Source organism: Mauremys reevesii, linkage group 10 (genome assembly GCF_016161935.1).
Source record: "Mauremys reevesii isolate NIE-2019 linkage group 10, ASM1616193v1, whole genome shotgun sequence".
NCBI lineage: Eukaryota > Metazoa > Chordata > Testudines > Geoemydidae > Mauremys > Mauremys reevesii.
In genome coordinates this window covers 13,396,440-13,422,269 of record NC_052632.1, presented here as the reverse complement: position 1 = coordinate 13,422,269, position 25,830 = coordinate 13,396,440, and the positions used below count along the sequence as shown (strand labels likewise).

Sequence of the window (25,830 nt, the reverse complement as noted above, 5' to 3'; positions counted from 1 at the left end):
GAGCTGGATTTTCAACACCCCAAAATTCAGGGGAGTCCTGCCTGTTATGAAATATGGGGATGTGGTTCCTGGTTTGGATTGCAAACCTCTGCGAAGTCTGGGAGGCTCTGGATCTGGTAAGTAGTGCAGATCAGGGTTTGAGTCAGACCCATCTCTAATCTGGTACCTTGTCAAGTCTCTCTGACTTTGAATAAGGTGGAACGGCTCCTCTTGCGCAACCCTAGCTGATGGTCCAGTATCAAAGGAGTCCTGGTCAAGCTTGCATATAGAGGCCAATTCACAAAGGTTTTCCATGGTACATCTCTGATGCTTAGTAAGGCACATCCTGAAGTACCTGGCTGAGTCAGGGCCTAAATAGGGTCTCATGGATTCAAAGACTTTAAGGCCCGAAAGGCCCATCGTGATTATTTAGTCTGACCTCCTGCATATTTTAGACCACGGAACCTCACCCACCCACTCCTGTAATAGGCCCATAACCTCTGGCTGAATTACTGAAGTTCTCAAATTTTGACTTCAAGATTTCAAGTTACAGAGAATCCACCATTTATTTTAGTTCAAACCAGCAAGAGACCTGTACCCAATGCTGCAGAGGAAAAGGAACCCCCACCCGCCCAGGTCTGTCAATCTGATCTGGGGGAAAATTCCTTCCCCACCCCAAATAAAGCAGTCAGTTAGATGCTGAACAGGTGGGCGAGACCCGCCAGCCAGACACCTGGGAAAGAATTCTCTGTAGTAACTCAGACCCGTGGCCAGCACATGCCTCGGCCTGCGCTGCTTCCCACAGCCCCCATTGGCCTGGGATGGCGAACTGCAGGCAGTGGGACCTGCGATCGGCCAAACCTGGGCATGCAGCAGGTAAACAAACTGGCCCAGCCCACTAGGGGCTTTCCCTGAAGGGCCACATGTCAAAGGTCGCCGATCCCTGCCATGTGCCATTGTCGGCAATGTCATCATACCATCCCTCCATAAATTTATCAAGCTCAGTCTTAAAACAAGTTAGACTTTTTTGTCTCCACTACTCCCCTGGGAAAGCCAATGATCTAGATAGAACTAGAATTGACTCATATTAACCCTGAACTGAACCATTCAGATGACTCTCCCCTTCCCCACACCTTGTATTTTTTATTTTAAAAGGCATCTTTGTGCTTACAGCTCTCAGGGAGGCTGTCATGAGCGTCCCAATCCAACCAGAAGCAGAAAAGGCCAGAAGCCTCACAAGAAAGCCAGTTCCGGTGACATTTCCATTGTAGCTTTATGGGTCTAAATGGACTGTAATGCTTGAATACAGTATGCAAACTTTTAGGTTCTGATCCTAGAAGAAACCAAATTCTGAACCATTTCTAGATATTTTGTTTGTTTGTTTCCCTCAAAAAATGTGCAACTAAAATGAAACAAATCAGGGGCCTGATTCTCCTGCTGCATGTAATTCTTAATGAAACCAATGGGAGTTCCATGTATGCTGTGTAAGGGCTGGACAGAATGAAACCCAGATATACAAGAGTGAGAAAGTGTCTGTAAACTCCCCTTCAACTTTGGCATTTATTGACTCCACCCGGGGAGGGGGGAGCAGAATCAATCACTGAACATTTGCTGTTTCTGCCAGTATCAATCCTATGGGTCTCCTTAGCACAAAACCTCTCTGTAGCCCCCCCACCTCTGATACGAGCTACCAAAGATCGTTTCCTTAGTAACGGTCAAAAGCCCCCACTTACATTCCCGAGAACAGCTGTGTGAATGGTGTGAGTTCCTTTCCAATACAGCCTTTATTTCTGGACTTGGATATTTACTACGTATTATTACTGAACGTCTTAGGGGTAACAGAGCCACGAAAGTTCCATTAATCCATTAGAGGAGGCAGAGCTCTGATCTCATGGGCTCTCTCCCTGTATAGATTCTGTCAGATTTGTAAAGCACTTCAGGACCCTGGGGGACTGAGCAGCCCTCAGTAAGTGCGAGCTGTGATTATTTCTGAGCTAAGAGTGCCTGCTAGATGGAAGTAAGGAGAGATTTCTCACATAAACTACTGCACTTCTTGCAAACACTTTTGCCAAGTTTGTCAGGCCCACAAGGCCAGTCAGGACTATGAGAAAACCACCACTTATAGTTTGGCAGGTACAGTATGTGCAAATGTCACTTGGGATTAAAGCTGCCCTGGCAAATGCAGCTTTTCATGGTAAATACATTGAAATTCTTGCTCCTTCCTTCTGAGACAAAACTACAAATTTGCAATTATTATCATCGTCAATAATAAAATAAAATAATACAGCACTCAAAAATACACCAGGCACAAGAGACAAAGAAAAAGAAGAAATACCTGCCCGACTGAAATAACGCAGTAATGTAACATGCAAAGACAAAGCAGCCTGTGCACTGAGAGTCTGATAAGCTGGGTTCCACTCCCCATTCTCCCAGTAACCTGCTATAAAACCTTGGGCAAATCTCTTAGACAGTAAACTCTTCAGGGTAGGGACTAAATGTGTAGGTATAATGAGCTATGGCAGAAATTGGCAACCTTTGGCATGCAGCTCATGAGGGAAATCCGCTGGCAGGTCAGGACGGTTTGTTTACCTGCAGCATCCGCAGGTTTGGCCGATCACAGCTCCCACTGGCCGTGGTTCGCCATTCCAGGCCAATGGGAGCTGCGGGAAGGGCAGCCAGCACATTCCTCAGCCCGCGCCGCTTCCCGCAGCCCCCATTGGCCTGGAACCGTGATCCATGGCCAGTGGGAGCTGTGATCGGCCAAACCTGAGGACGCTGCAGGTAAACAAATCATCCCGGCCCACCAGTGGAGTTCCCCGACAGGCCACTTGCCAAAGGTTGCCGATCCCTGCAATAGAGCTTTGCATTCAATGGCAATACAAATAATTAATAATAGTAAGAAACCAGAGAGATAAGGCACAGGAGACAAGGGTTATAAACACAAGGCAGTGATAGTGCTTGGTGCCTCTGAACAAGTTTTTAAATGTATTATTTATTTTATTCTAAAATAATTTTTGACAGTTTTTGATTATGTCCAAGTAAAAAGGATGGAGGTGCCTGGCTCAAGCAGAGAGAGCAGAAGCAGAAATCTGACATTTATACAGTGACAAGGGCTTCTCTCAGGTGCAGAATACACAGAGAACATCTTGAGGCTTCCTTTGGGGTGTATCACAAGGCCCTGCTTCCGAGATCAAGGCAACACACTAAATACTTATCAATCCCAGAGATGCCAAGCAGCGACTGTGCTAAAGCTCTGCCTGTGGCTTTATGATTCCCCAGAGTTTTATTCAGGATATGAAGAGGCCTTAAGAAACTATGAGCGGAGAAATAATAATAATAAAACTGTAATATACCTGAGAAACATCAGGCGGTAATTGCTCATGCACTGAAGTTAGCTGCCGTACCATAGTCCCATATTGCTTTGATATCAGACAGCTCAGGAGTAACAGCTGGAAATCTCAGCTAGAGGATTACTTGTTAACACACTTTATTCACTTCAAACACAGAGAGACTTTTATTTTTTAACTCAGCTAGATCACATAATTCTCTCCCCTCACTGTCCCCTCCCTCCCCTTCCAACCCCACCCACTGCTGAAAGGGTGTACCATGACTACAGTAGGAAGTAGAGGTGTTGACAGAACTGAGATATAAAACTAATGTCCTTGATGGCTCCTGCCAGCAGTGCCAGGAACTGCTGAGGTAGATCTCTGCATCCATACACATACCTGCTGTATGAAATGCAGAAGGCAGAGGAAGAATGCAAAAGAAGTGCCTAGGTCTGGTAAGTGGCTGGTAGGAGACACTGGCCATAGTGCACTGAAATGCACTGGCTGAGGACCCAGTGACAGAATGTGGTCTGGTTACCACAGTATTACAGGTTAGTGAACTAGGCAACCATGTCTTGCTGCATTTTTGTTCAAGGTGTCCTTCAGGCTGGGGCTTCCAAGACCTTACCTTTCTAGTACACAGCACTGAGCCTCCTCAGACTTCCTAGGTTCACATGGTCCTTTGTCAGCGTGCTGCCTTCTGCAGATATCCTGTTATGGGATGACAGGGGAGCTGTCTCTTGGCCACTGTGGGGCAGAGGGGAGCTGCACATGTTTTGCCAACCACAGACACTTGTGACTCCTTGACTCTCTCTTCCAAATTCTCATATCATTGTAGAAAGCTGCACTGAGGCCCCACCTGAGATTCAATTTCAAGCTTTTGGGCCACTTTTCTTACATAAGAACACACAAAATCTAGAAATCTATGCAGTTGACCAGAGGTAGAGTAGATCTTAGCTATCACGAGAGGCTGAAAAGCTTAGTCATGTCTCTATGGACCAGTTCAGCCCCTGCTGAAACTGTGAGCTGGGGTGTCAGTTAATGCTTGAAGTCAGGGTGGGCCTTCTGAGGCAGACATGTGTCCAGTAGGAACTGGACTGGGAGCCAGCAACACGTACTGTCTCACAATCAGAGGGGAATTTGGGGCAGGAGGACAGTAATTACTTGAGCCACAATCTGGCCAGGACACGACTATGATAACTGGTATCTCCAAACCAGAGCTGGTCGAGTAATTCATGGTAAATAATGCTTGTTAATATTCAGCATTGCTGTATCCACAAATAAATGTTTCCGTCATTAGACAAACTGCCCTCACAATGCTTCGCAGGACTAATGATATAGCTACAGTGCTGGAGGCAAAAAGGCAGCATTAAACACTCCCACAGCTGCAAGCAACATGGCTTCGCCATGTTCACCTGACGACACAGGGGATTGCAGGACCTTGTGAGTTAAACTGGAGATGACTTAGCATAGGAAAACTAAAGGTGCAGCAAAATTAAAAGCCAAAAGACATGCATACCCATAGGTAGACTGGAGATTTTAGGGAAAATGACTGCTCCTGAGTTGAAAAAAGGGACCTTTGGTGGGCAATAATGCCATGAAGATGTTCTCTCCTACTATCTGCCACTTCTTCAACCCTTGGGGCAACAGCTTTCAGCTATAAACTCACCTGCAGTCAATATATATACACACACACACACAGAGCATTCTCTGCATCTCAATGGCTTTACACATGCACAGTGGTTATGCCCTGAGGCTGGGTATAAATAAATTGACAGTCTGGTTTCCCACTAATTCCATCAGTGAGTTCTCAGTCAGAATACTAATAGAAACCATCTGAAGGCTGCAGTGGATAAGCTAGAGAGCTGAATGAAACATTCAGTGTCTGATGTCTCCTGCCTTAATGTTAGCCTGGACTATGCCTGAACATTGCTGTCTCTCCACACACACACACATAGCCCCAGCCCAAATGAAAACACACAGGCACACACCTGTAGAAACCTGGCGTTTATAGACTGGGTGGTAGTGAGGAGAAAGCTAAGTTTTCTCATGTGCCACAGTCCCTGACATAGCTACAATTGTGTATTTAATAGCAGGGACATCATGCAAAATGGAAGAAATTACAGACAAAGCAATGAGTTTGGGCCAAAAGACTTCAAGGATAAATATGTAGATTAAGTGAGCAGGAAGGGGCAATGACGCAGGGAAAAGGTGTGCAAGAGAGGATCAAAGTAATTTCTAGAATGAAAGATGAGAGGAGGATGGAGGGGGCAGACAGAAGAGAGGAGGATGGGAGATATGGAAAAGAGGACTGGAGGCTGCTGGGGCCAGTGGTGGTCAATACAGAAGAATGGAAGCAAGGAGAAAACTCATGGAACCTATCTGCCTAGCCTATTGTTATAGGAGTTTGCCATTGTTATCTTGGACATTGGCCACAAAGTGAAGTAACATCACTGCCTGTTTCTCTAGGATTGAACCTTATGGTCGTTACTCAGGAAAAGTTCCTACAAAGTCAATGGGAGTACTGCTTGTGTCACGGCTGAGCAAGGACATCAGGATTTGGCCAGTAGCTATTGTGACAGGGATGGCTACAAGAGAGCGGTCGAAGGTAGATACATTAGCTCCAGGCTAAGTAGGTCCCTTTTCCTTGGGTAAGATAACAAGGACTATTCCAGAACACTCAGAAACTTTTTAGAACTAATTAAGCCAGGCAGGTTAATTAGGGCACCTGTAGCCAATTGGTAAGTTACTAGAATTAATTAAGGCTAATCAGGACACCTGGTATAAAAAGGCTCTCACTCCAGTTAGGGAGATGTGCGTAAGGATCTGGGAGTGAGGGGACATGCTGCTGGAGGACTGAGTAGTACAAGCGTTATCAGACACCAGGAGAAAGGTCCTTTGGTGAGGACAAAGTAGGTGTTGGGAGGAGGCCATGGGGAAGTAGCCCAGGGAATTGTAGCTGTCATGTAGCTGTTCCAGGAGGCACTCTAGACAGCTGCGGTCCATACGGCCCTGGGCTGGAACCCGGGGTAGAGGGCGAGCTCGGGTTCCCCTCAAAACCTCCCAACTCCTGATCCAACACAGGAAGATCTCGGAGGCTAGCAAAATCCACCAATAAGCGCAGGACCCACCAAGGTAGAGGGGGAACTTTGTCACACTATGGATACATAAAGAGACAGAGAGAGACATGAAGGGCATTGGGGGGTGCTTTTGTTTGGAGTCATTTTTCTGTGAAGAAATGAATGCTTCCCTAGTTAAACCCATGTACTTTACAGCCAGGATTGCTCAGGAAGTGGAGAGAGGAAGGCAAACAAGGAGGGACAACCCCTTCCCCTTGGATCCACCTGGGGAGTTGTCTTCTAAATCTGTTCAGCGGCACGCTGGGAATTCAGTAGGGGACAATATTTTAGCCAAACATTAAGCAAGTTGAATTTTGAATTCTCCAGACTTACTGTGGGGAAAATGCTAAACTAAGATTGCCTGGCGTCACTTCCTCCTCCACTCCTCTACACCCACTGGCTATTTGCCCCATTTTCTCATCCCCACAATCTCTCAGACTTGCTCCCGGAGCCCTCCATGCTCCTCTCCAACCTTCCCGCCTTCCCCAAATTTTCCTCTCCTTATTCCCCTTTCTCTCCTCCTCCCTCAATATCCTTCATCTTTCCTTCCTTCACCTACTCCCAGGTAGCACCCTGCCCTCGCTGCCCTGATACATGAGAACAAACCAGTGAACAACACAGAACCAATATTACCTTCTCCAACTGTAACTGACCATGTTGCTTCGATGGTTCACTCTCTCTTCCTCTGTCTGTTCCTTGTCCTTAGGCCGTAAACTCTTCAGGACAGGGATGTAGGTCCTGATTCACCATCGCCTTACATCTTGTGCCATCATTTGCATCTCCTTGCAATGGGTATAAAATGCTACTATTCTGAGCCAGTAGCATTATACACCCACTTGTCACCAGGGGCGGCTCCAGACCCCAGCACACCAAGTGCGTGCTTGGGGCGGCATGCCGCAGGGGGCGCTCTGCTGGTCGCCGGGAGGGTGGCAGGCGGCTCCGGTGGACTTCCCGCAGGCATGGCTGCGGAGGGTTCACTGGTCCCACGGCTCCGGTGGACCTCCCGCAGGTGGCCGCGCGGGACCAACACACCCTCCGCAGGCACGCCTGCGGGAGGTCCACTGGAGCTGCCAGACCAGCGACCGACAGAGCGCCCCCCGCGGCATGCCGCCCTGCTTGGGGCGGCGAAATGTCTATAGCCGCCCCTGCTTGTCACTACTGTAAATGACTGCACCTGGTGCAGGGCAATGGAAAACCAGGATCTACAAGGGCCCTTCTTGATAAGGGCCAGGAAGAAGTAGGTTTCTATATGAGGAAGATTCCCCAAATGTAGATCTTTTCTAATGCTCACTAAGGAGAGGAAAGACAGAGAAGAATAGAGAGGAGGAAATACTCCCCTTTGAGGGAACAGTCTTTAGAGTTGAGATGGTACCACTCCCTGGGAGCTCTCACCTTCCAGCAGAGGTAAGCAATGCATTGGTTCGCTTTTCCATTCATTTAAATACCACATATCATGCCAATGAACTGTTTTTAGGATGTGTGTTTTGGTCGATCAACTGCTTTGGATGGCACCTGTACTAACACTAACATATTACGTTAGTGTTAGTCCACACACACCCTGAACAGTCCTTCACCCTGTCTCACTTTGTCTCTCCCGTAAGCAGCTGCTCTGTTTCCTAAGTAGTGGAACGGATTGAATGGGTGCTATGCCAGGCCAAAACAGTACTCTGTAGGAGTTTGCATTGTTTCAATCTGACAGTGCCTGGAGCGGCATCAAGCTCCTATTTGATTCTGATTGCCATAGACATTTCCAGCAGAAGGAAGTTTCCTCTGTACACGTTGGCTGGTTAACTTTGTGGTACTATTTGCACATGAAGGCCTCCTATTACTGAGCAGTCTGTTTCTCCGTATGCTCAGAAAGAGGGGAGGTGAAGTGACAGTGCTTCTACCCTTTGTAGTGAGACTTGGAGGGAAAGTCTCCAAAAATTAATGTGAACAAATAGTTGGACATTTCCAGTGTGTTCTTAAAGAAAAAACCCTGCCAAATCAGGACCCCTGTGCTTCTCAGGTTCATATACGTCGGCCTATCTAGTTCAAGGGTCGGCAACCTCTGACATGCGGCTCACCAGGGTAAGCACCTGTTTAGGCCAGGTTTGTTTATCTGCCGTGTCGGCAGGTTCGGCCGATCGCGGCTTCCACTGGCTGCAGTTCGCCGTCCCAGGCCAATAAACAAACTGGCCCGGCCCACCAAGGTGCTTACCCTGGCGAGCCGCGTGCCAGAGGTTGCTGACGCCTGATCTAGTTACTTCTGCAGCCCCCATCGCTGTAGTCAGTGAACGCCTCACAAACACTAATGAATTTATCCTCATGCTGAGGCAGAGAAGAATTCTTATTTTACAGATGAGAACTGAGACGCAGCAAGGGAAGTCTATGACAGAGCCTGGCACTCAATTCAGGTCTCCTACATTCCAGCCCAGTGGCTTATCCAAAAGACCATCCTTCCTCCCCATGGATCCCGTATAAGTACTAGGCAAACTAGTATTACCCCTGCATGTGGAGACTGGGAAATTCATAGGTATTCATATGGGCCCCATTACAATATTATCTGAGCACTTCACACAATCTTTAATGTATTTATCTTCAAAGCACCCCAGTGCGGTAGGACAGGACTATTATCCATGTGTCAATAACTTTAGCGTACATCAGAATAACCAGACCAATAGTCCATGTAGTACAATGTCCTGTCTAGAGCTTCTGAGGAAGATGTAAAATGTACCTAACTCCACAATATTACACCATGGGAGTGAAATATCTTCTTGATCCCAGATGGGGATCACCATATACCTTGAAACATAAGGTCCTTGTAATTTTATTCCAGCTAATGTAAGTGCAGATGCTACTTTCATTCATAAATCTCTAATCCTTTTTGTTAATCTTAATAAACTAGTTGTCTTTATAGTGCCATCCACTGCTGGGTTCCACAGGTTAATTATTCCATGGAGTGCCCTCTTATCCTTGTATTATATTATAAGGTAAAGCATAGCACCTGCAAGGCCTTCTACATGCCACTTAATCTCATTGCAATAACAGTCCACAATACCTTTCAGCACAGGACTTTACAAACAGTAACTGGTGATGTCTCACAACCCTCCTCTCAGGTGTTTACTATTATCCTCGTTTTATAGGTCAGGTATATGAGACATGGAGAAGGGAAGCTGCTTGCCCAAGGTTACACAGCAGGTAAGGTGCTCCTGGGAATAAAACCCAAGAGTCATGACTCCTGTTCTAAACCCTAGAACTACACCAGAGGGTTGTAAAAGTTATTATTCTACTAAGCCAGGGACTGAGGGGAGGACTTGTGCCACCCCTATCTGTGGCCTGCAGGAGCTGGTTCACGCTCTGGCACAAGTCAGGGAGGCTCATGAATGCCGTAAGCTGCATTCATGCCACCATAGCCCCTCGGCAGTGAGGAATCAGCATGGTACAGGTCCATCCCAGGACACACACTTCCTCCTACTTGCTCCGGCCTGGCAACAGTCTGCCTCCAGCTTCCCTCAGCACCTCCCTTGTCCCTGGTGCTTCTGCAGAGATGGGACAGAACAAGTGGCTCAGCACTGGGTGGGGGTGTTCTGTGTCAGGGAATTCTGGGGAGCCCCCCTGTGCCAACTACACTAGTGCAAAGCATGCAGAGCACAGTGACAAATCCCCCCAGGCAGGGCTCAGGGTTACTTCCACACACTGTAAAGCCCCTTTCCATATTGTCCTTTACTCTTTCCCTTTTCAAGCTACACAGTCCTAATTTTCCTAATCTCTCCTCACACGGAAGCTCCTTCCGGGCCACTAAACATTTTCATTTGCCTTCTTTGGACCTTCTTTAGCTCTGCTTTGTCTTTTTCCAGATGAACTAATCTAGTCCAAACCTAGTATTCTAGGAGAGGCAGTAACATTAATATCCATAACGGCATTATAATATTTGCTGTGTTATTCCTATCCCTCTCTTCATATAGTCTGGTATCTAATTCACTTTTTTTTATTGCTGCTGCTGCTACACACTGAGCAGACATCTTCATCTAGCTTTCTAGGTGACGGCTACTTATTTTTCCTCAGTGATTACAGCTAATTCAAAACCCATCCACATGTCTGGGTGCTTTAAATTGGCCCTTCTAATGTGCCTTTGTCTACATTTCATCTGCCATCATATTATTCAATTTCATCATTTCTTTAGGGCCTTACAATCTTCCCCACTACTTTATAATTCAGTAGCAGCAGCAGCAGCAAATTTTGCTACCTTATTCACCTCTCCATCATCTGGGTCATTAATAAGTATATTGACCAGCACCAGTCCTAGCACTAATACTTGGGGTCACCTCACTTTTAACCTCTTACCATGCTAAGAATTGCCCATTTATTCCTACTTTTTATTCCTCTCTTTTATCTAGGTTGGAATACATGAAAGTTCCTTTACCTCTCACCTCAGGGTTTCCAAATTTCCTTAATAGTCTTTTGCAAGGGGCTATATCAAAAGCCTTATGAAAGTCTAATTACATTTCAGTCACCACTTCTCTTTCAGCCACTGAGTTCCTTGCCGCTTTCAAGGAATCAAAATTCACCTCACAGACTATGTTGCCTTGTCCCTATGTTATTATACTCACCTGAAACTCTGTCTTCAATGGTTTTCTCAGCCCCTGAAGTAAGTCTATAAATGCCAAGAATCACACTTAGCACCTTGTTAAACAAGGTTATGATACTGACTGCCACCTAGTCCTCTGGCTGTTTGTAATGATAAATTGCATATTTTTGTTAGTAGCTCTGATCCTTTGTTCATTAGTTCCCTCAGAATTCCTAGAGGAATGTCATCTAGTCCTGATCGTTAACAGTGATGGCTTGAGTGTAAAATAACATATGCAGGCAGCACACAAACCTTTGCTCCTGCCATATAATTTTGCCAGTGTGTCCTGATTCACAGTACTCCCTGCTATTCCAGCCCTGCTTCCCACCAGCTCTGCCAACTTGCTTGAGTCCTGAGCTGTTTCTTCAGATGTAACTAAATTTTAGCCTCAACATCCCATGCCATTCCAGTCTGCCACCTGCTCTGCCATAGCATCTCAACCCTGACATGTAAATTCCCTTTCTATTCCAATCCTGCACACCAGAGCTATACCAGTATAAAATCAGTTTGGAACTGCACATGTTTCCCATTGTCCATTCCTGAGCCTCCAATATATTCTGCTAATGTACCTCAATCCAGAGTTCCCCCATCCTGCTGGCAGCTACTGGCAATCATGCCAAACTCTGTGATGATTTTGAAAAGTGCACAAGCACTCAGAGAAGATTAGACTGAGACCTTCTCAACACAATTTCACAAATTAATTTAAAATACAATCTGAACACAGTTCTCCAAGTGTGCGGAGCTACCTAAAGCTCTAACTCTCAGCCACTGATTACGTCCTTCATTACTTTAAACGTTCACGCATCACAAGTCTATCTCCTACCCTGATGCAATACCCAAAGAGCTACCTCGTCCTTTCCTCCTGAATTATGTATGACTGCTCAGCCTGCAACACAAACACTAATATTGCTTGGTCTTCTTCAACTTACACTATCAAAGCTAACTTCCCCATCTATTGCTCACAACAGACTAAGGTTCAGTATCAAGAAGCTACTATGACTGCAATCTATTGTATTAGTGCATCTGAAACAACAAAGGACACATTCATTTTCCACGCAAAAGGCAGGTGGCAAAACCAAAATCATCAACACCCCAGCTCAGATCAGAAAGAAAAGAGACCTATAGCAGAATGGGCTTCTCCCAATCTTTCTAGAAGCTGGATGGAATCACAAGCAAGGAGTGTGTGGTGTTGTCTTCTCACAGGTTTCGGAATTGTTGTGCAGACTCCCATTCATCCCTCTTGCTGCTTGTCATGTTTAACAGAAAAACAAGAATAACAGTGGAGATCTTTTTTCCCTTTCAACTTCTTCCTCATGCCAAGTACAACTGCGCTTGCAATCTAGAGCATGGTTTGGAAGGGCTCTCGCGCTGGATGAAAATTCACTTCTGTAGAAGGTAATTCATACCAAAAGCATCCTACAGACCCCCTGATGGAGAGCGGTCCGTACAGTGACCAGATTATAGGGAGAAATTTTTGAAGATGGTGATAACTGGGAGACTCAGGAAGTGGGTGTGACGGTGCACCCCATAAGGCTTTATGGAGATATGCTTATGAATGTATATATGACATAACTGGAATACATGTTATGCTGCATATGCCATGTAACCTATCTCTGCAAAGGTTACGATCTACTGAATCTATTCATCCTATTTATATGCATGTGTCATTTTTGTATTTGAAGTTATGAATATTGGCTGTGTACTGGCTTGATTTCTAAGTAGCGTTAGTAAGGCATTTGGTCAGCTTCTTGAGAAAGGAATGTGCAAATTAAGTGCCCAATCAAGAAACACTTAAAGGACAATGAATCTTGGAAAGCTCCAATCCACATAAGAAGTCTATCTGAGGACTTTCAGGGTAACATGTAAACAATGGCTGCTGCCTGTAAAAACTCAGTCATGCATGGACATGTGACTTGCCCATGTGACTCCAAAACTCCATCTTGGAGCTGGACTTTGCATAGGAAAGAGGAGGGGGTCTCCATCTACAAGAGAAAGTCTATTTAAACCCCTGGGAAACCCCTCTATTTTGTTTTCAGGTGGCTCAAGAGATAGCCCCTCCACCCCCAAGGATACCTGAGAGAAACTGGAACAAAGGACAGTAACTACAGGGGGTGTTAGTGATTGCTGGACCCAGACAAGACGGAGACAAGTCTGTAAAAGGAAGCTTACTGGAACACCACTGAGGGTAAGATTTTGTCTGTATTCAGTTTTCTTACTGTATTAGACTCAGACTTGTGTGTTTTATTTTATTTTGCTTGGTAATTCACTTTGTTCTGTCTGTTACTACTTGGAACCACTTAAATCCTACTTTCTGTATTTAATAAAAACCACTTTTTACTTATTAATTAACCCAGAGTATGTATGAATACCTGGGGGCGGGGGGGCAAACAGCTGTACATATCCAGGAGCGGCGCCAGGGTTTCTGGCGCCCTAGGCAGAATTTGGGGGGCGGCATTTTGTGCGCTCCCCATGGGGTGCACGGGAGCTTCCAGTTCCGCTCCCGTCGCACCGCCGAAGAAGGCCCCTCCGCCGAAATGCCGCAGGCGACAACAACAGTCATTGAGCTGCTCAATTGTCTGCTGCTGTTTTCCGCGGCACATCGGCAGAAGGTCCTTCTTCGGCGGCGCGATGGGAGTGGAACCGGAAGCTCCCATGCGCCCCATGGGGACTGCACAAAATGCCGCCCCCGAATCCTGGTGCCCTAGGCAACCACCTAGGGTCGCCTAATGGAAGCGCTGGCCTTGTGCATCTCTCTCTATCAGTGTTATAGAGGGCAAACAATTTATGAGTTTACTCTGTATAAGCTTTATACAAGGTAAAATTGATTTATTTGGGATTTGGACCTCATTGGGAGTTGGGCACCTGAGTGTTAAAGACAGGAACACTTCTTAAATTGCTTTCAGTTAAGTCTGCAGCTTTGAGGCATGTGGTTCAGACCTTGGGTCTGTGTTGGAGCAGACTGGCGTGTCTGGCTCAGCAAGACAGGGTGCTGGAGTCCCAAGCTGGCAGGGAAAGCAGAGGCAGAAATAGTCTTGGCACATCAGTTGGCAGTCCCAAGGGGATTTCTGTGATCCAACCCATCACAGTGGGATTCTGACCATTTCACTGGGGGGCTTAGGTAGAAGGCATACTTCTAGATGGGAGATGGGATTAGTAGAGTCAAGAAGCCAGTGCTGCAGATGAGAAGAATGGAGCTGAATAGAATCTGCTGCTCTCTAGGGTTTATGAAATGGAATTTTGTAGCTCTTGGGGCCGAATTCACCACTGCCCTGCACCTCGTGTGATGCAAAGTGGGTACAAAATGCTGCTGTTTTGATCTGGCAGCCTTTAACAACCACACATCCCTCCCTTTGCTCTGGTGTAAATGGCTAGACAATGTGCCAGGCCACAGTAACCCAGACCCCAGGCATCAAAACCCAGTGAATTGAGAGAGGCTGGGGACAGGTATGTGTACCTGGTAGCATGGGCTGCCTTCTGAGGGTCCTAAACATCTCTCCCACCCCCCATGCAACAACAGAGCTAATTTTGACTTCATTAGGAGTCTTGTTACATGCTACAGAGCTGAAATTGCTGATACCTGGGTCTAAGCATTTGACCTACTTTGGGTTAGTGGTGCACCAGCACTGAGGCCCCCCTACTACCAGCTAAAATCAAGACTCAAGAACCAATCTGGGACTGCACTGACCAAGGTCAGAAACTGTGGGTGGGGTGACTGTTGGGTTGCTGGACTTAAGACCCTGAGGGAAAAGGACACTGCAAAACTTACTTGGGAGTGGGTCTTTTGCTCATAGTTTGTGTTATGAATCCTGTTTGTGGTATTTCCCCAACATAATGCCTCATTGTTTCCCTCCTTTATTGAAAGGCTTTTGCTACACTCAACTCTGTGCTTGCGAGAGGGGAAGTACTGCCTCTTAGAGGCGCCCAGTGGGGTGGTATGTAATTGTCCCAGGTCACTGGGTGGGGGCTTAAGCCGGTTTTGCATTGCGTTATTGAAACGGAACCCCTAAAACCCGGCCCTTCTTGCTGCCAACTCTGATGGGCAGAAGGGTTACATAAGGAACAGACCAAGGAACAGGAAAAGATGGAGCAACAGGTGAGAAAGAAACATGCCTTGCAACAATAAACCGCAAGCCAATGTGTCTTTGAAGACTGACTGACTATTCCTAATAAACTAGGTAAAACAAATGGAAGTAGAGCCATCGCTGACTCCAGATGACACACTTCCTGGATTTCATATCCAGTGCAATTATTATACTATCAAGGACATTTGCATGAACACAAGCTACTTCTTCCTTAGAAGTCCATTTCAACCTGCTGCTTATTCTTTTCCCCTAGAGCTCTAATCCTCTGTTAGTGACATTGCAATCATTCCCACAGCAATTGAGTGTTATGTCTTGCAAAGAGGATTACTGTTTCAGGTTGGGAAGCTGAAGGGACTCGGGAGGAACAAAGGACCAGCTTTTGTGCAAATGTCTTTGGTAACAGAAAACAAGGAGAGAGAGAAATGTAGAACTACATGACATATGATCAGATCTCCTGCTTCCAAGAGGTATCAGATGCTCTTTAAGTTCATAACAACTGATGTTTCCCAGAGAGATTTACAGCGGAGTGTTGGGAAAACTAGCAACAGGTGGTGCCCCCCACCCTGTTTTTTCTTCTTTGACAAACTAGCAACATTTTCAAAATGAAATATCACAGACAAATAAAAAAGCTCCTCATGCATAACTCCATCCTTCTGGCACAGGATTCAATGAGGGGGAACACCACTGAAAAGAGTTGCACATGTTTCTGAATGTCAAACAACTGGTTTCAACCTTCGCCTGTGGCGGCGGCTCTGAAATCCATAGAACAAAGAGTTAAAAAAAAAAGAGACCTTTGTTTTGCCTCTTTTTCTCCCTCCAAGAACATAATTCAGCATGCTCTCCACAGAAAAATGTGCATAGGATTACCCATAATACACTGCATTATGGTAATACACTTCAACCCCTCATGCATATTAGACTGACAGTGTTAAAAATCTGTCAAAGGAAAAATAAATGATACAGCAAAATGATGATGTAAGACAAGACGATAAACATTCAGCACTTTTGTAATCTGCCAAAATGCACTCTGAAATTGGTCTGGGGAAAGAGAACAAGGGGAGTGTGAGCTCAGAAGAGCTTAAAGGAATGTTCCCAACTCAAGCAGAAAACAATTCCTGACTGATGTGCAGACACAATCACATGAAGACTGAAAACACAAACAAAGCAGAACCAAAAGCCGGAGAGGAAACAAGGTAAGTTTTTCCCCCCTTTTCTTTGATTTCCTACTGTGCAGTGACCTAGAGGGAATCTATCTGCTCACTTTTCCATGGATGGATCACCAGGCTTCAACACACACAAATTCACTCACCTCCTTCTCTCACCCTGGTGGATTTAGACACGATCTCTGGAGCACTAGAATCCAGCCCCATTCTTCAGAAGACGCCATCCAGCATGAAACATGGGGTTCCAAGGACCCATCAGCCTCAGAGTAGGTGAAGCAGCTCACATAACATATACACAGACACTGACATGCAGCTCACATAACAGGTCTTTCTCTTTGCCTTAATCATAGGTTGGTGCTCATCTCCCCCAGCCTAAGAGCAGGCATAGGGAGCATGAAGACAGTAGCATTTTCAAGCCATTTGGCCTTGCACCTTTCCATATAGGAAGCCACAGGAAAGTGCTACCAAGATAACCTACCAATGATCAAGGGTGTGGGCAGCAGTAAAAGAGTCCATCTAGAGGGGCATATTTAGAGAAACAGGTGAAAATGGGATGATTCCTGGCCCCGTCTGATTTAACCCATCCCTGCTCTCTTGCACACACGCGCTCTCTCTCTTTCTAACACCTGTTTGCTTTTCAGTTTGCAAGTCAAAAACAAAATGAAGGGAGGAGGATTCCACCCTTTAAAAAGTTGGCCTATGGGATAGGGAGTTCAGGTTCTGCAGCATTGAAAGCACCATGGGACATAAAGGATCATTTCCTCGATAGGGTAAATCTACTCTACAAACAAATGGAAAACTCCAAGCCCCAAAACCAACTCATATCACTATTGATTTCCATGCAGCCAAAACACCAGGCGCATCTTCTGAAATACCTAACCAAGAGAGGAGCCTGCTCTTGGTGTCAGATGATGGGTTTCTTAGCTGGCTATTGGAGGACAAGAGCTGGGCTCTTTTCTGGAAGGACCTGACATAAACAAGGGCAAGGATAGAAAGCAAAGGACACTTCCCATATGCATGGTGCCGGCTCAGGAGGAGGGATGCAGAGGAGAGTGGTGCTTTCTTCACACCTCTTCTCCTCCTCTTCTCTCTGTGCCCAGTCACTGAACAATGAATGAAACAAGGAATCGGGGCAGATTATATTTGCTGAGGCGGAGCTGGAAAGCTTAGTGTTGTAATTAATCAGGACAACCCCATCATCCAGCTCTTGACCTTTATTCCTATCCTAATAACAGCACCTTCCCCTGTCTCTTTCATCCCGCAACATAACATCTTTTACAAACACCTCAGAGGAAGCACACAACTAGCTCCTGGGAGGCAGGGGAGCATTACTGCAAATGAGGTCACACAAAGGGGGAGTGACCGAGGTAAGGTCACACGACTGGTCAGTAGGAGAGCTGGGAATAGGACCCTGGAGTCCTCTCTTTGTCAACCACCCCAATAATACTGTTGGAAGCTGTAGCATTAGGGGCCGTTCCCCTGGAGTGCTGGGGTGCTTTTCTTATATCATAGGAGTCGCCGGAAGTAACAGCTGAGTTTCAAGAAAAATTCAAGGGGTACGTCATAAAAAAAAGGAGGCTATACTATTGTAATAATCCCAAGGCTCTCTCCAGTGAGACCCAGAAGTGTCTTCTCTAGAACTTCCCCCTCCCCTTCAGCAACACCACTATGAGACTCAGTCAGAGAAAACGACAGGCAGCTTAGGAGAGCAAGATTGCTTCTAGCCCCAAAGCTGCCACCCTCCCTCTCCCTTTGCGCCTACCCTGAGACCTCCTCCCACACAGAACTATATTCCATCCCCACTCCCCTCTGAGCCCGGAGTCCCTCTGCGTTCCTATATACTCCTGCACCACAGTTATTTCCAGCTGCTCACCTGCCTCCCATGGGACTGCCAGCCCCAGAGGGCTTTGTGCACCACTTCCGCTGTGAGTGAGAGGATCAAAGCCTTCTGGGGTGCTGCTGACAGGCAGAATGCAAACTGTGGTGCAGGCACTGCGAGGCAGGTAGACAATTGATGGAATTTAAACAGGCTCAGGAGCCCTAGGTACAGCAGTAGGGCTGCAGCAGAGCAGGCAATTGGTAGAATACAAATACATTTAGCAGCTCAAGGGATAATGATGGGGCAGAGAGCAGTGGAAGTGTCGGAAGGTGGTAACCTCTGTCAGGACAGTTGTTATTACAGCAACTGAGCACCTGGATCTTTTTTTTTTCCTCTCCAAAAAGAGGAAGCTCAGGGCATTTTCCTGAGAAGGCCTGGAAGAGAACGTGGGGCAGTGGCTTAGGTTAGTACACTAGCTTCTAGCTGCAGGGACGCTGGGTTAGAAGAATTTAACAACTTACAGTGCGCAAGGAGCTTTAAATTAATGCATTATCATAGAATCATAGACTTTAAGGTCAGAAGGGACCATTATGATCATCTAGTCTGACCTCCTGCACAACACAGGCTGCAGAATCTCACCCACCCACTCCTGTATCAAACCCCTAACCTATGTCTGTGCCATTGAAGTCCCCAAATCATGGTTTAAAGACTTCAAGGTGCAGAGAATCTTCCAGCAAGTGACCCGTGCCCCACGCTGCAGAGGAAGGTGAAAAACCCCAAGGGCCTCTGCCAATCTGCCCTAGAGGAAAATTCTTTCCTGACCCCAAATATGGTGATCAGCTAAACCCTGAGCAGGTGGGCAAGACTCACCAGCCAGACACCCAGGAAAGAATTCTCTGGAGTAACTCAGATCCCACCCCATCTAACATCCCATCACAGGCCATTGGGCATATTTACTGCTAATAGTCAAACACCAATTAATTGCCAAAATTAGGCTATCCCATTATACCAGTGTTTCCCAAACTTGGGATGCCACTTGTACAGGGAAAGCCCCTGGCGGGCCGGGCCAGTTTGTTTACCTGCCGCGTCCGCAGGTCTGGCCTATCGCAGCTCCCACTGGCCGTGGTTCGCCGCTCCAGGCCAATGGGAGCTGCTGGAAGCAGGGGCCAGTACATCCCTCGGCCTGTGCCACTTCCAGCAGCTCCCATTGGCCTGGAGCGGTGAATCGCGGCCAGTGGGAGCCGCGACCGGCCAGACCTGCGGATGCGGCAGGTAAACAAACCAGCCTGGCCCGCCAGAGGCTTTCTCTACACAAGAGGCATCCCAAGTTTGGGAAACACTGGATTATACCATCCCCTCCATAAACTTATCAAGCTCAGTCTTGAAGCCAGATATGTCTTTTGCCTCCACTGCTCCTCTTGAAAGGCTGTTCCAGAACTTCACTCCTCGGATGGTTAGAAACCTTCATCTAATTTTGAGTCTAAACTTCCTGATGGCCAGTTTATATCTATTTGTTCTTGTGTCCACATTGGTACTGAACTTAAATAATTCCTCTACCTCCCTGGTATTTATCCCTCTGATATATTTATAGAGAGCAATCATATCTCTCCTCAGTCTTCTTTTGGTTAGGTTAAACAAGCCAAGCTCTTTGAGTCTCCTTTCATAAGACAGGTTTTCCATTCCTCGGATCATCCTAGTAGACCTACTCTGTACCTGTTCCAGTTTGAATTCATCCTTTTTAAACATGGAGACCAGAACTGCACATAGTATTCCAGATGAGGTCTCACCAGTGCCTTGTATAACGGTACTAACACCTCCTTATCTCTACTGGAAATACCTCGCCTGATGCATCCCAAGACCGCATTAGCTTTTTTCACGGCCAAATCACATTGGCGGCTCATAGTCATCCTATGATCAACCAATACCCCAAGGTCCTTCTCCTCCTCTGTTACTTCCAACTGGTGCGTTCCCATATTATAACAATAATTCTTGTTATTAATCCCTAAATGCATGACCTTGCACTTTTCACTATTACTATTACTCCAGTTTACAAGGTCATCTAGATCTTCCTGTATGATATCCCAGTCCTTCTCTGTATTGGCAATACCTCCCAACTTTGTGTCATCTGCAAACTTTATTAGCCCATTCCCACTTTTTGTGCCAAGGTAAGTGATAAAAAGATTAAATAAGATTGGTCCCAAAATTGATCCCTGAGGAACTCCACTAGTAACTTCCCTCCAGCCTGACAGTTCACCTTTCAGTACGACCCGTTGTAGTCTCCCCTTTAACCAGTTCCCTATCCACCTTTCAATTTTCATATTGATCCCCATCTTTTCCAATTTAGATGCAATATTAAGGTAAACAACTGGCAACTTTATTGAGCATATCCAGCTGGAATAGAGGTCTGTACAGAATTGAGTAACATTCCCAAATATCCTATCCCAAGCATGAATAGAATCCTATGTGAAGTCTGGGCTAGATTCAACAGGGCTGATTCTTCTTCAGCTGTTCCAAAGTCCTGCTGTGCAACACAGAAAGAGCTTATCTTTGGACATGATATGAAATGAGTTTGGTGGGTCTTAGCCTACTGCCAGTACAGACTTTGACTATAGGGATGCAGCTTCTAACATTTTCTAGTTTTTGGATGACAGTTTATCAACACTCATGCTTGGCTCCCTGGATGTTGTCATAGGTTCCTGGAGTTTGCATGGTGGTATCAAGATGCTATCCCATCACAGCTGGATGATCACATGAGGATATTCACATGGGACGCAGGGTAGACAGTATGAAGTTTGGTGCTTTCCCATAAAAATCAGGGCAGGTGTTGGTGACAATAGTGACCTAATCAGGATTGACAAGGTCTCCAGAGATACGAGGACAGGATGCTTGTTAACATCTCCATTTCCCTTCTCGTCCTCCACCACCATCCTTTGTCCTAACATCAGAACAGACATCCCTAAATGCTGTCAGAGCCCCAGATGTGCAGTGGTGCCAGATGCTCATTAAGCCCAATATACTTCTCTGCAGCTGTTGACAGTATTCAAAGCGACAGCATGATTTTCATGGGTAGTCTCCTACACAAGAGGTCAAATTCAGAGGTGAATCTAAGAGATCTTGAGAGAGACTAAACTGGCAAAAATCACACCTTCCTCCAGCCCCACCCTTGTGTCAGTTACACTAGCTCAGAATTCCCTCTAGACTCCCTTAGACCCGCTTACTTACACTCACTTGGACTCATACCCATTTGCCAACAGATAATTATCACAGTCCCCTCCTTACACATCACCTCTGAATTTGGCCCAAAGATATTTCCCAGCCCTAAGATTTCAGACTCCGGGGACCAAATCCATCCCATATGTAATACCTCCGTGGAGGTCAGTGGAGTTACTTCACGCCAGAATCCGGCTCACTACGTGGTTTCCCCGCCCTCTCCTCAGTTATAATCGACAAAGGGTGACTCTAGTGACAGAAGCTATTTCTGGGCTTTTATGGGTAGTTCCTATATTCGGAGAGTGGGGGAAGGAATGGCCCCCAGGGGAGAAAATGTTAGAGACGTGGTTCAAGAAATATCATTTCCTGCCAAGGGCTTCTGCGCGTTCTGAAAATGAACCCCCTGAAAAGACAAAAGGCTCCATTAGCTGCTATTAGCAGGAGTCACGTCTGGGAGGATCAAGGGGAGCATGAGGGGGACGTGGAAAGTTTCCAGTCTCAAAGTAACAATTGCCCTCACCATCCCTGCACCAGTGCCACGCCCACATGCTCGGCCAATGTATGCCTCTCTCAATGCCCAGCAGAAAAGCTCCTGCTCCTTAGTGGCAAAATAACTGTGAGCCTTAAAGAGACAGAGCAAGGTGGGATTTCACAGCAGCTTCCAGCTTCTCACATTAGACGCTCTCTCATTCGGAATGCCTGCCGTGTACACCCACCCCAGAACACATACACATGCCAACACATGAAGTACACTCACATAGACACATAGCTAAGTACACACCCCCAACACACACACACACACACACACACAATCACACCAAATCCACTTAGACACATTTCTAAATATATAAACACACCAACACACACACACTCATATACGTACATATCCAAACACACATGCATCTCCATACACATTTTCAGACAGCCAAAATCTCAGCATATGCGTGTGTCATACAGACTTAAGTGCTCTGATTCACATCCATATGCACCTCGTCTTTCAGCAGTATAGAGGCCCACTTAAAGAGAGGGAGTGTGTGCATCTGTCTGTTTCACACAGAGAGACGTGTACAGACCCATATACCGACAGATCGTTCATATGGTGCACTTGCACCAACAACTGCAGTGCTTCACACGCACAAACACCTCAGTGCCTTAATGCATCCCAACAGCACATCCACGCTAAAACTCACAAAACATGTGATTCACTGAAGAATGGGAGTCACAGATAGACCAGATATCTGTGTCAATTATAACCCATGCACAAGGTGTTCTTACATTAACACAATCATAATTAGTGTTGGTAATTAGAGTTATAACAGGAGGGTACTATCCAGGAGCCCAAAGCAAATCTCTCCTTTTGGAAGTGAATTCGTTATGCCCAGTAACTAAGCAAATGCCGTATTTGTCAGCCCCCAATAAATACTGAGGAGATAGCAAAGGATTGCTTTTCTATTTCCTGAGCATTTGCTTCAGTATAACATGGATTTATTCAGCAAGGAGATGGGAAGAGAACAATAAAAATGACTAAATGGAAACATAAAAATTAAACCCTTTTACACAGAGCCAGGCTGCAGCAGCTCTACCCGCCAGCCCCTTCCAGATTCCTAATGAAAACAAACAATGATTTGCAAATGATTTGGAAAATAGATACCTCATTCTTTTCTCTTTGCTTGTGTGCATGTGAATGTGGAGCGCAAGACAGTGAGGGATTAATAGCACAGGCTACAGTCATGCATTGCACAAAGCTCTGCAGCACCTCCTGCTACTCCATTACACGCACACAGCTCAAGCAATATCCCTCAATCCTGCTCCGCAGCACCCTGCTATTCTAGACCTGGCCCCTCCTTCCCCAGCTCTGCCAAAGCCTCTGAATGAATCCTGACCTACAGCAGCCCCTGCTGTCCAAATGATGGGCTCCACCCCAAAGCTCTGTCAATGCACCTCAGTCGTCTCTTGCAGCACCCAGTTAATCCAATCCATAATTTGTCATGGAGTTCAAAGGTCTGACAACGTACCACTGTCCTGATCTATATCACTCACTGTTATTCCAGACCCAGACTGCTACACACGGCTCTGCCAATGACCCTCCATCCCAACCTGCAGCACTCCTCATTATTCCATTCCTCAGTTTCCTTTCCCCCTGCACCCAAAGTCATGCCAAAGCACCCCAGTCCTGAACTAGTGCTAAACCCAAGAACAGAAACATTTAGCATCTGCAAACATTTGAATACAGTTCTGCTTGCACATTCTTCACCCCCACACTCTAGCCTAGAACAATCCAGCCCCTCGAAGGTACAAGGGATTATGTACAGTCCGCAAAGACATTCTTTCACTTTGGACTTTCAGAACCAAATTCTAACAGGCTTCCTAACTGGGTCTATGATATCTGTGGGCAAGTCCATCTGTATGTTCAAAACAGGTGATGGTGGAGACAAATAATGTGTTTGCACAGGCAGTTACACTACTTGCATGTGGAATTATCCATTTAGTGCCCACTAATGCTGGGGTTTGGCCTTCACAAAAGGTTACTTTTCCCACCAATATTGATGCCAAATCCTATGTAGATTGGTGCCCTGTAAATACCATAGATCAGTGTTTCCCAAACTTGGGATGCCGCTTGTGTAGGAAAAGCCCCTGGTGGGCCGGGTTTGTTTACCTGCCATGTCCACAGGTTCAGCCGATCGAGGCTCCCACTGGCCGCGGTTCACTGCTCCAGGCCAATGGGAGCTGCTGGAACCGCTTGGAGCAGTGAACCGCAGCTAGTGGGAGCCTCAATCGGCCAAACCTGTGGACGTAGCAGGTAAACAAACCGGCCCGGCCTGCCAGGGGCTTTTCCTACACAAGCGGCGTCCCAAGTTTGGGAAACACTGATTGATAGATAAACTATCTATCTGTCTTACTGTGGGCCCAGTGAGGAAGTGAAAATGTGGCGCTCAAGCACCACAGAAGACTGAAAACCCTCAATATTGTTTTCTTTTCAAATCAGAGAGAGAGAGAGAGAGAGAGAGAGAATTTGTTGGGTTGTGCCACATCTTTGAAGCTGTCACACAGTAATATTCGATTTAAAATGACTTTGGAGGACGTGTGGAGAAATCAGACCACCTCAGAGAGAAGGACCTGAATTCCGGATTTGGGGCTCTTGGAAACTCTGTGTTGAAGGCTCAAGTTCTCCTGGACGACGTGTGCCTCCAGAGCAGCTGTGACACCCTGTGGTCAGTTTGGTTTATTCCTGCTGTGTGTTCTCCAGTGAATTCCCCAGGTCTGTCTAGAGGGAGTGGGGGCGTGTATTGGATAAAGTTCTTCCAGGACTGAAATGCCCACTAAACACCTCTTGTGAAAGAAATCCCCTTTCCAAGCCCTACCCAACTCGTGCTACCCACCAGGGATCCAACATAGCAATCAGCCTGACCTTAGATTTCATCTGGCGATAGCGAAAGCCCATTTCCAGTCATCAGAAAGGCCATAACAAGTGCACAGCAATCAGGTTATTCTCCTTCCAGGGCAGCTCTTCCAAAGCCTGTTCCAGGCAGATTCAAAAATCCACTTTGGGCTCTTTCCTCCCATCGGCTCCAAGTAGACAAGGAAATGTCTTTTAGGTTTCCCCCTTCTAAATGCTGAGCCCAGCGACCATGGCAGAACCCACAGAAGATGGCAATCTTGTCCCACCAATCGAGAGCACCCCAAGATGCGTCAGTCAATATTCAGTGGGCCGGGCTCGTTTGTTTACCTGCCGCATCTGCAGGTCCGGCCGATCGCGGCTCCCGCTGGCCGCAGTTCGCTGCTCCAGGCCAATGGGAGCTGCAGGAAGCAGCGCGGGCCGAAAGGATGTACTGGCCACAGCTTCCAGCAGCTCCCATTGGCCTGGAGCAGCGAACCGCAGCCAGTGAGAGCCGCGATCGGCTGGATGTGCGGACGCGGCAGGTAAACAAACTGGCCTGGACCACCAGGGGCTTTCCCTACACAAGTGGCGACCCCAGTTTGAAAAACCCTGCCTTAGATCAAAAGTCACCCAGGCCTGAAATGACCCTGAGCCACGGATTCCCAGAGGAGGGGGCAAGTGGGGCAATTTGCCCCAGGCCCCCACGAGAGTTTTTCGGGGCCCCTGGAGCGGGGTCCTTCACTCGTTTCAGGGGCCCCGGAAAACTCTTGCGGGGCCCAGGCCCCTGGAGCTTCTTCCGCTCTGGGTCTTCAGCAGCAATTCAGCGGCGGGGGGTCCTTCCACTCCGGGACCTGCCACCAAAGTGCCCGAAGACCTGTGGCGGGGGGTCCTTCCGCCCCGGGATCTGCCGCCGAACTGCCGGGTCTTCGGCAGCAATTCAGCAGCGGGGGCCCCCCGTTGCCGAAGACCCCAGACCCCCTGAATCCTCTGGGAGGCCCTGGCCTGAGCCCAGTGCAAGAATCAGATATTTCAAAAACAAATGTGCAGAACCCTAGCAGAAAGAAGAGAAGAAATTGCATCATGCTATGTAGTAACCTGCCACCGAATCAGGAATGGACAATAATGCCAAAAGGATACAGGGGAT

General features: G+C 46.9%; 1 protein-coding gene across 1 annotated transcript in view; it reads right to left on the bottom strand.

Annotated features, from left to right (window-relative positions):
- Nucleotides 1-25,830, bottom strand: part of AGBL1 (AGBL carboxypeptidase 1) — a 371,053-nt gene that overhangs the window by 104,161 nt on the left and 241,062 nt on the right. The gene's annotated exons all lie outside the window — the stretch shown is intronic.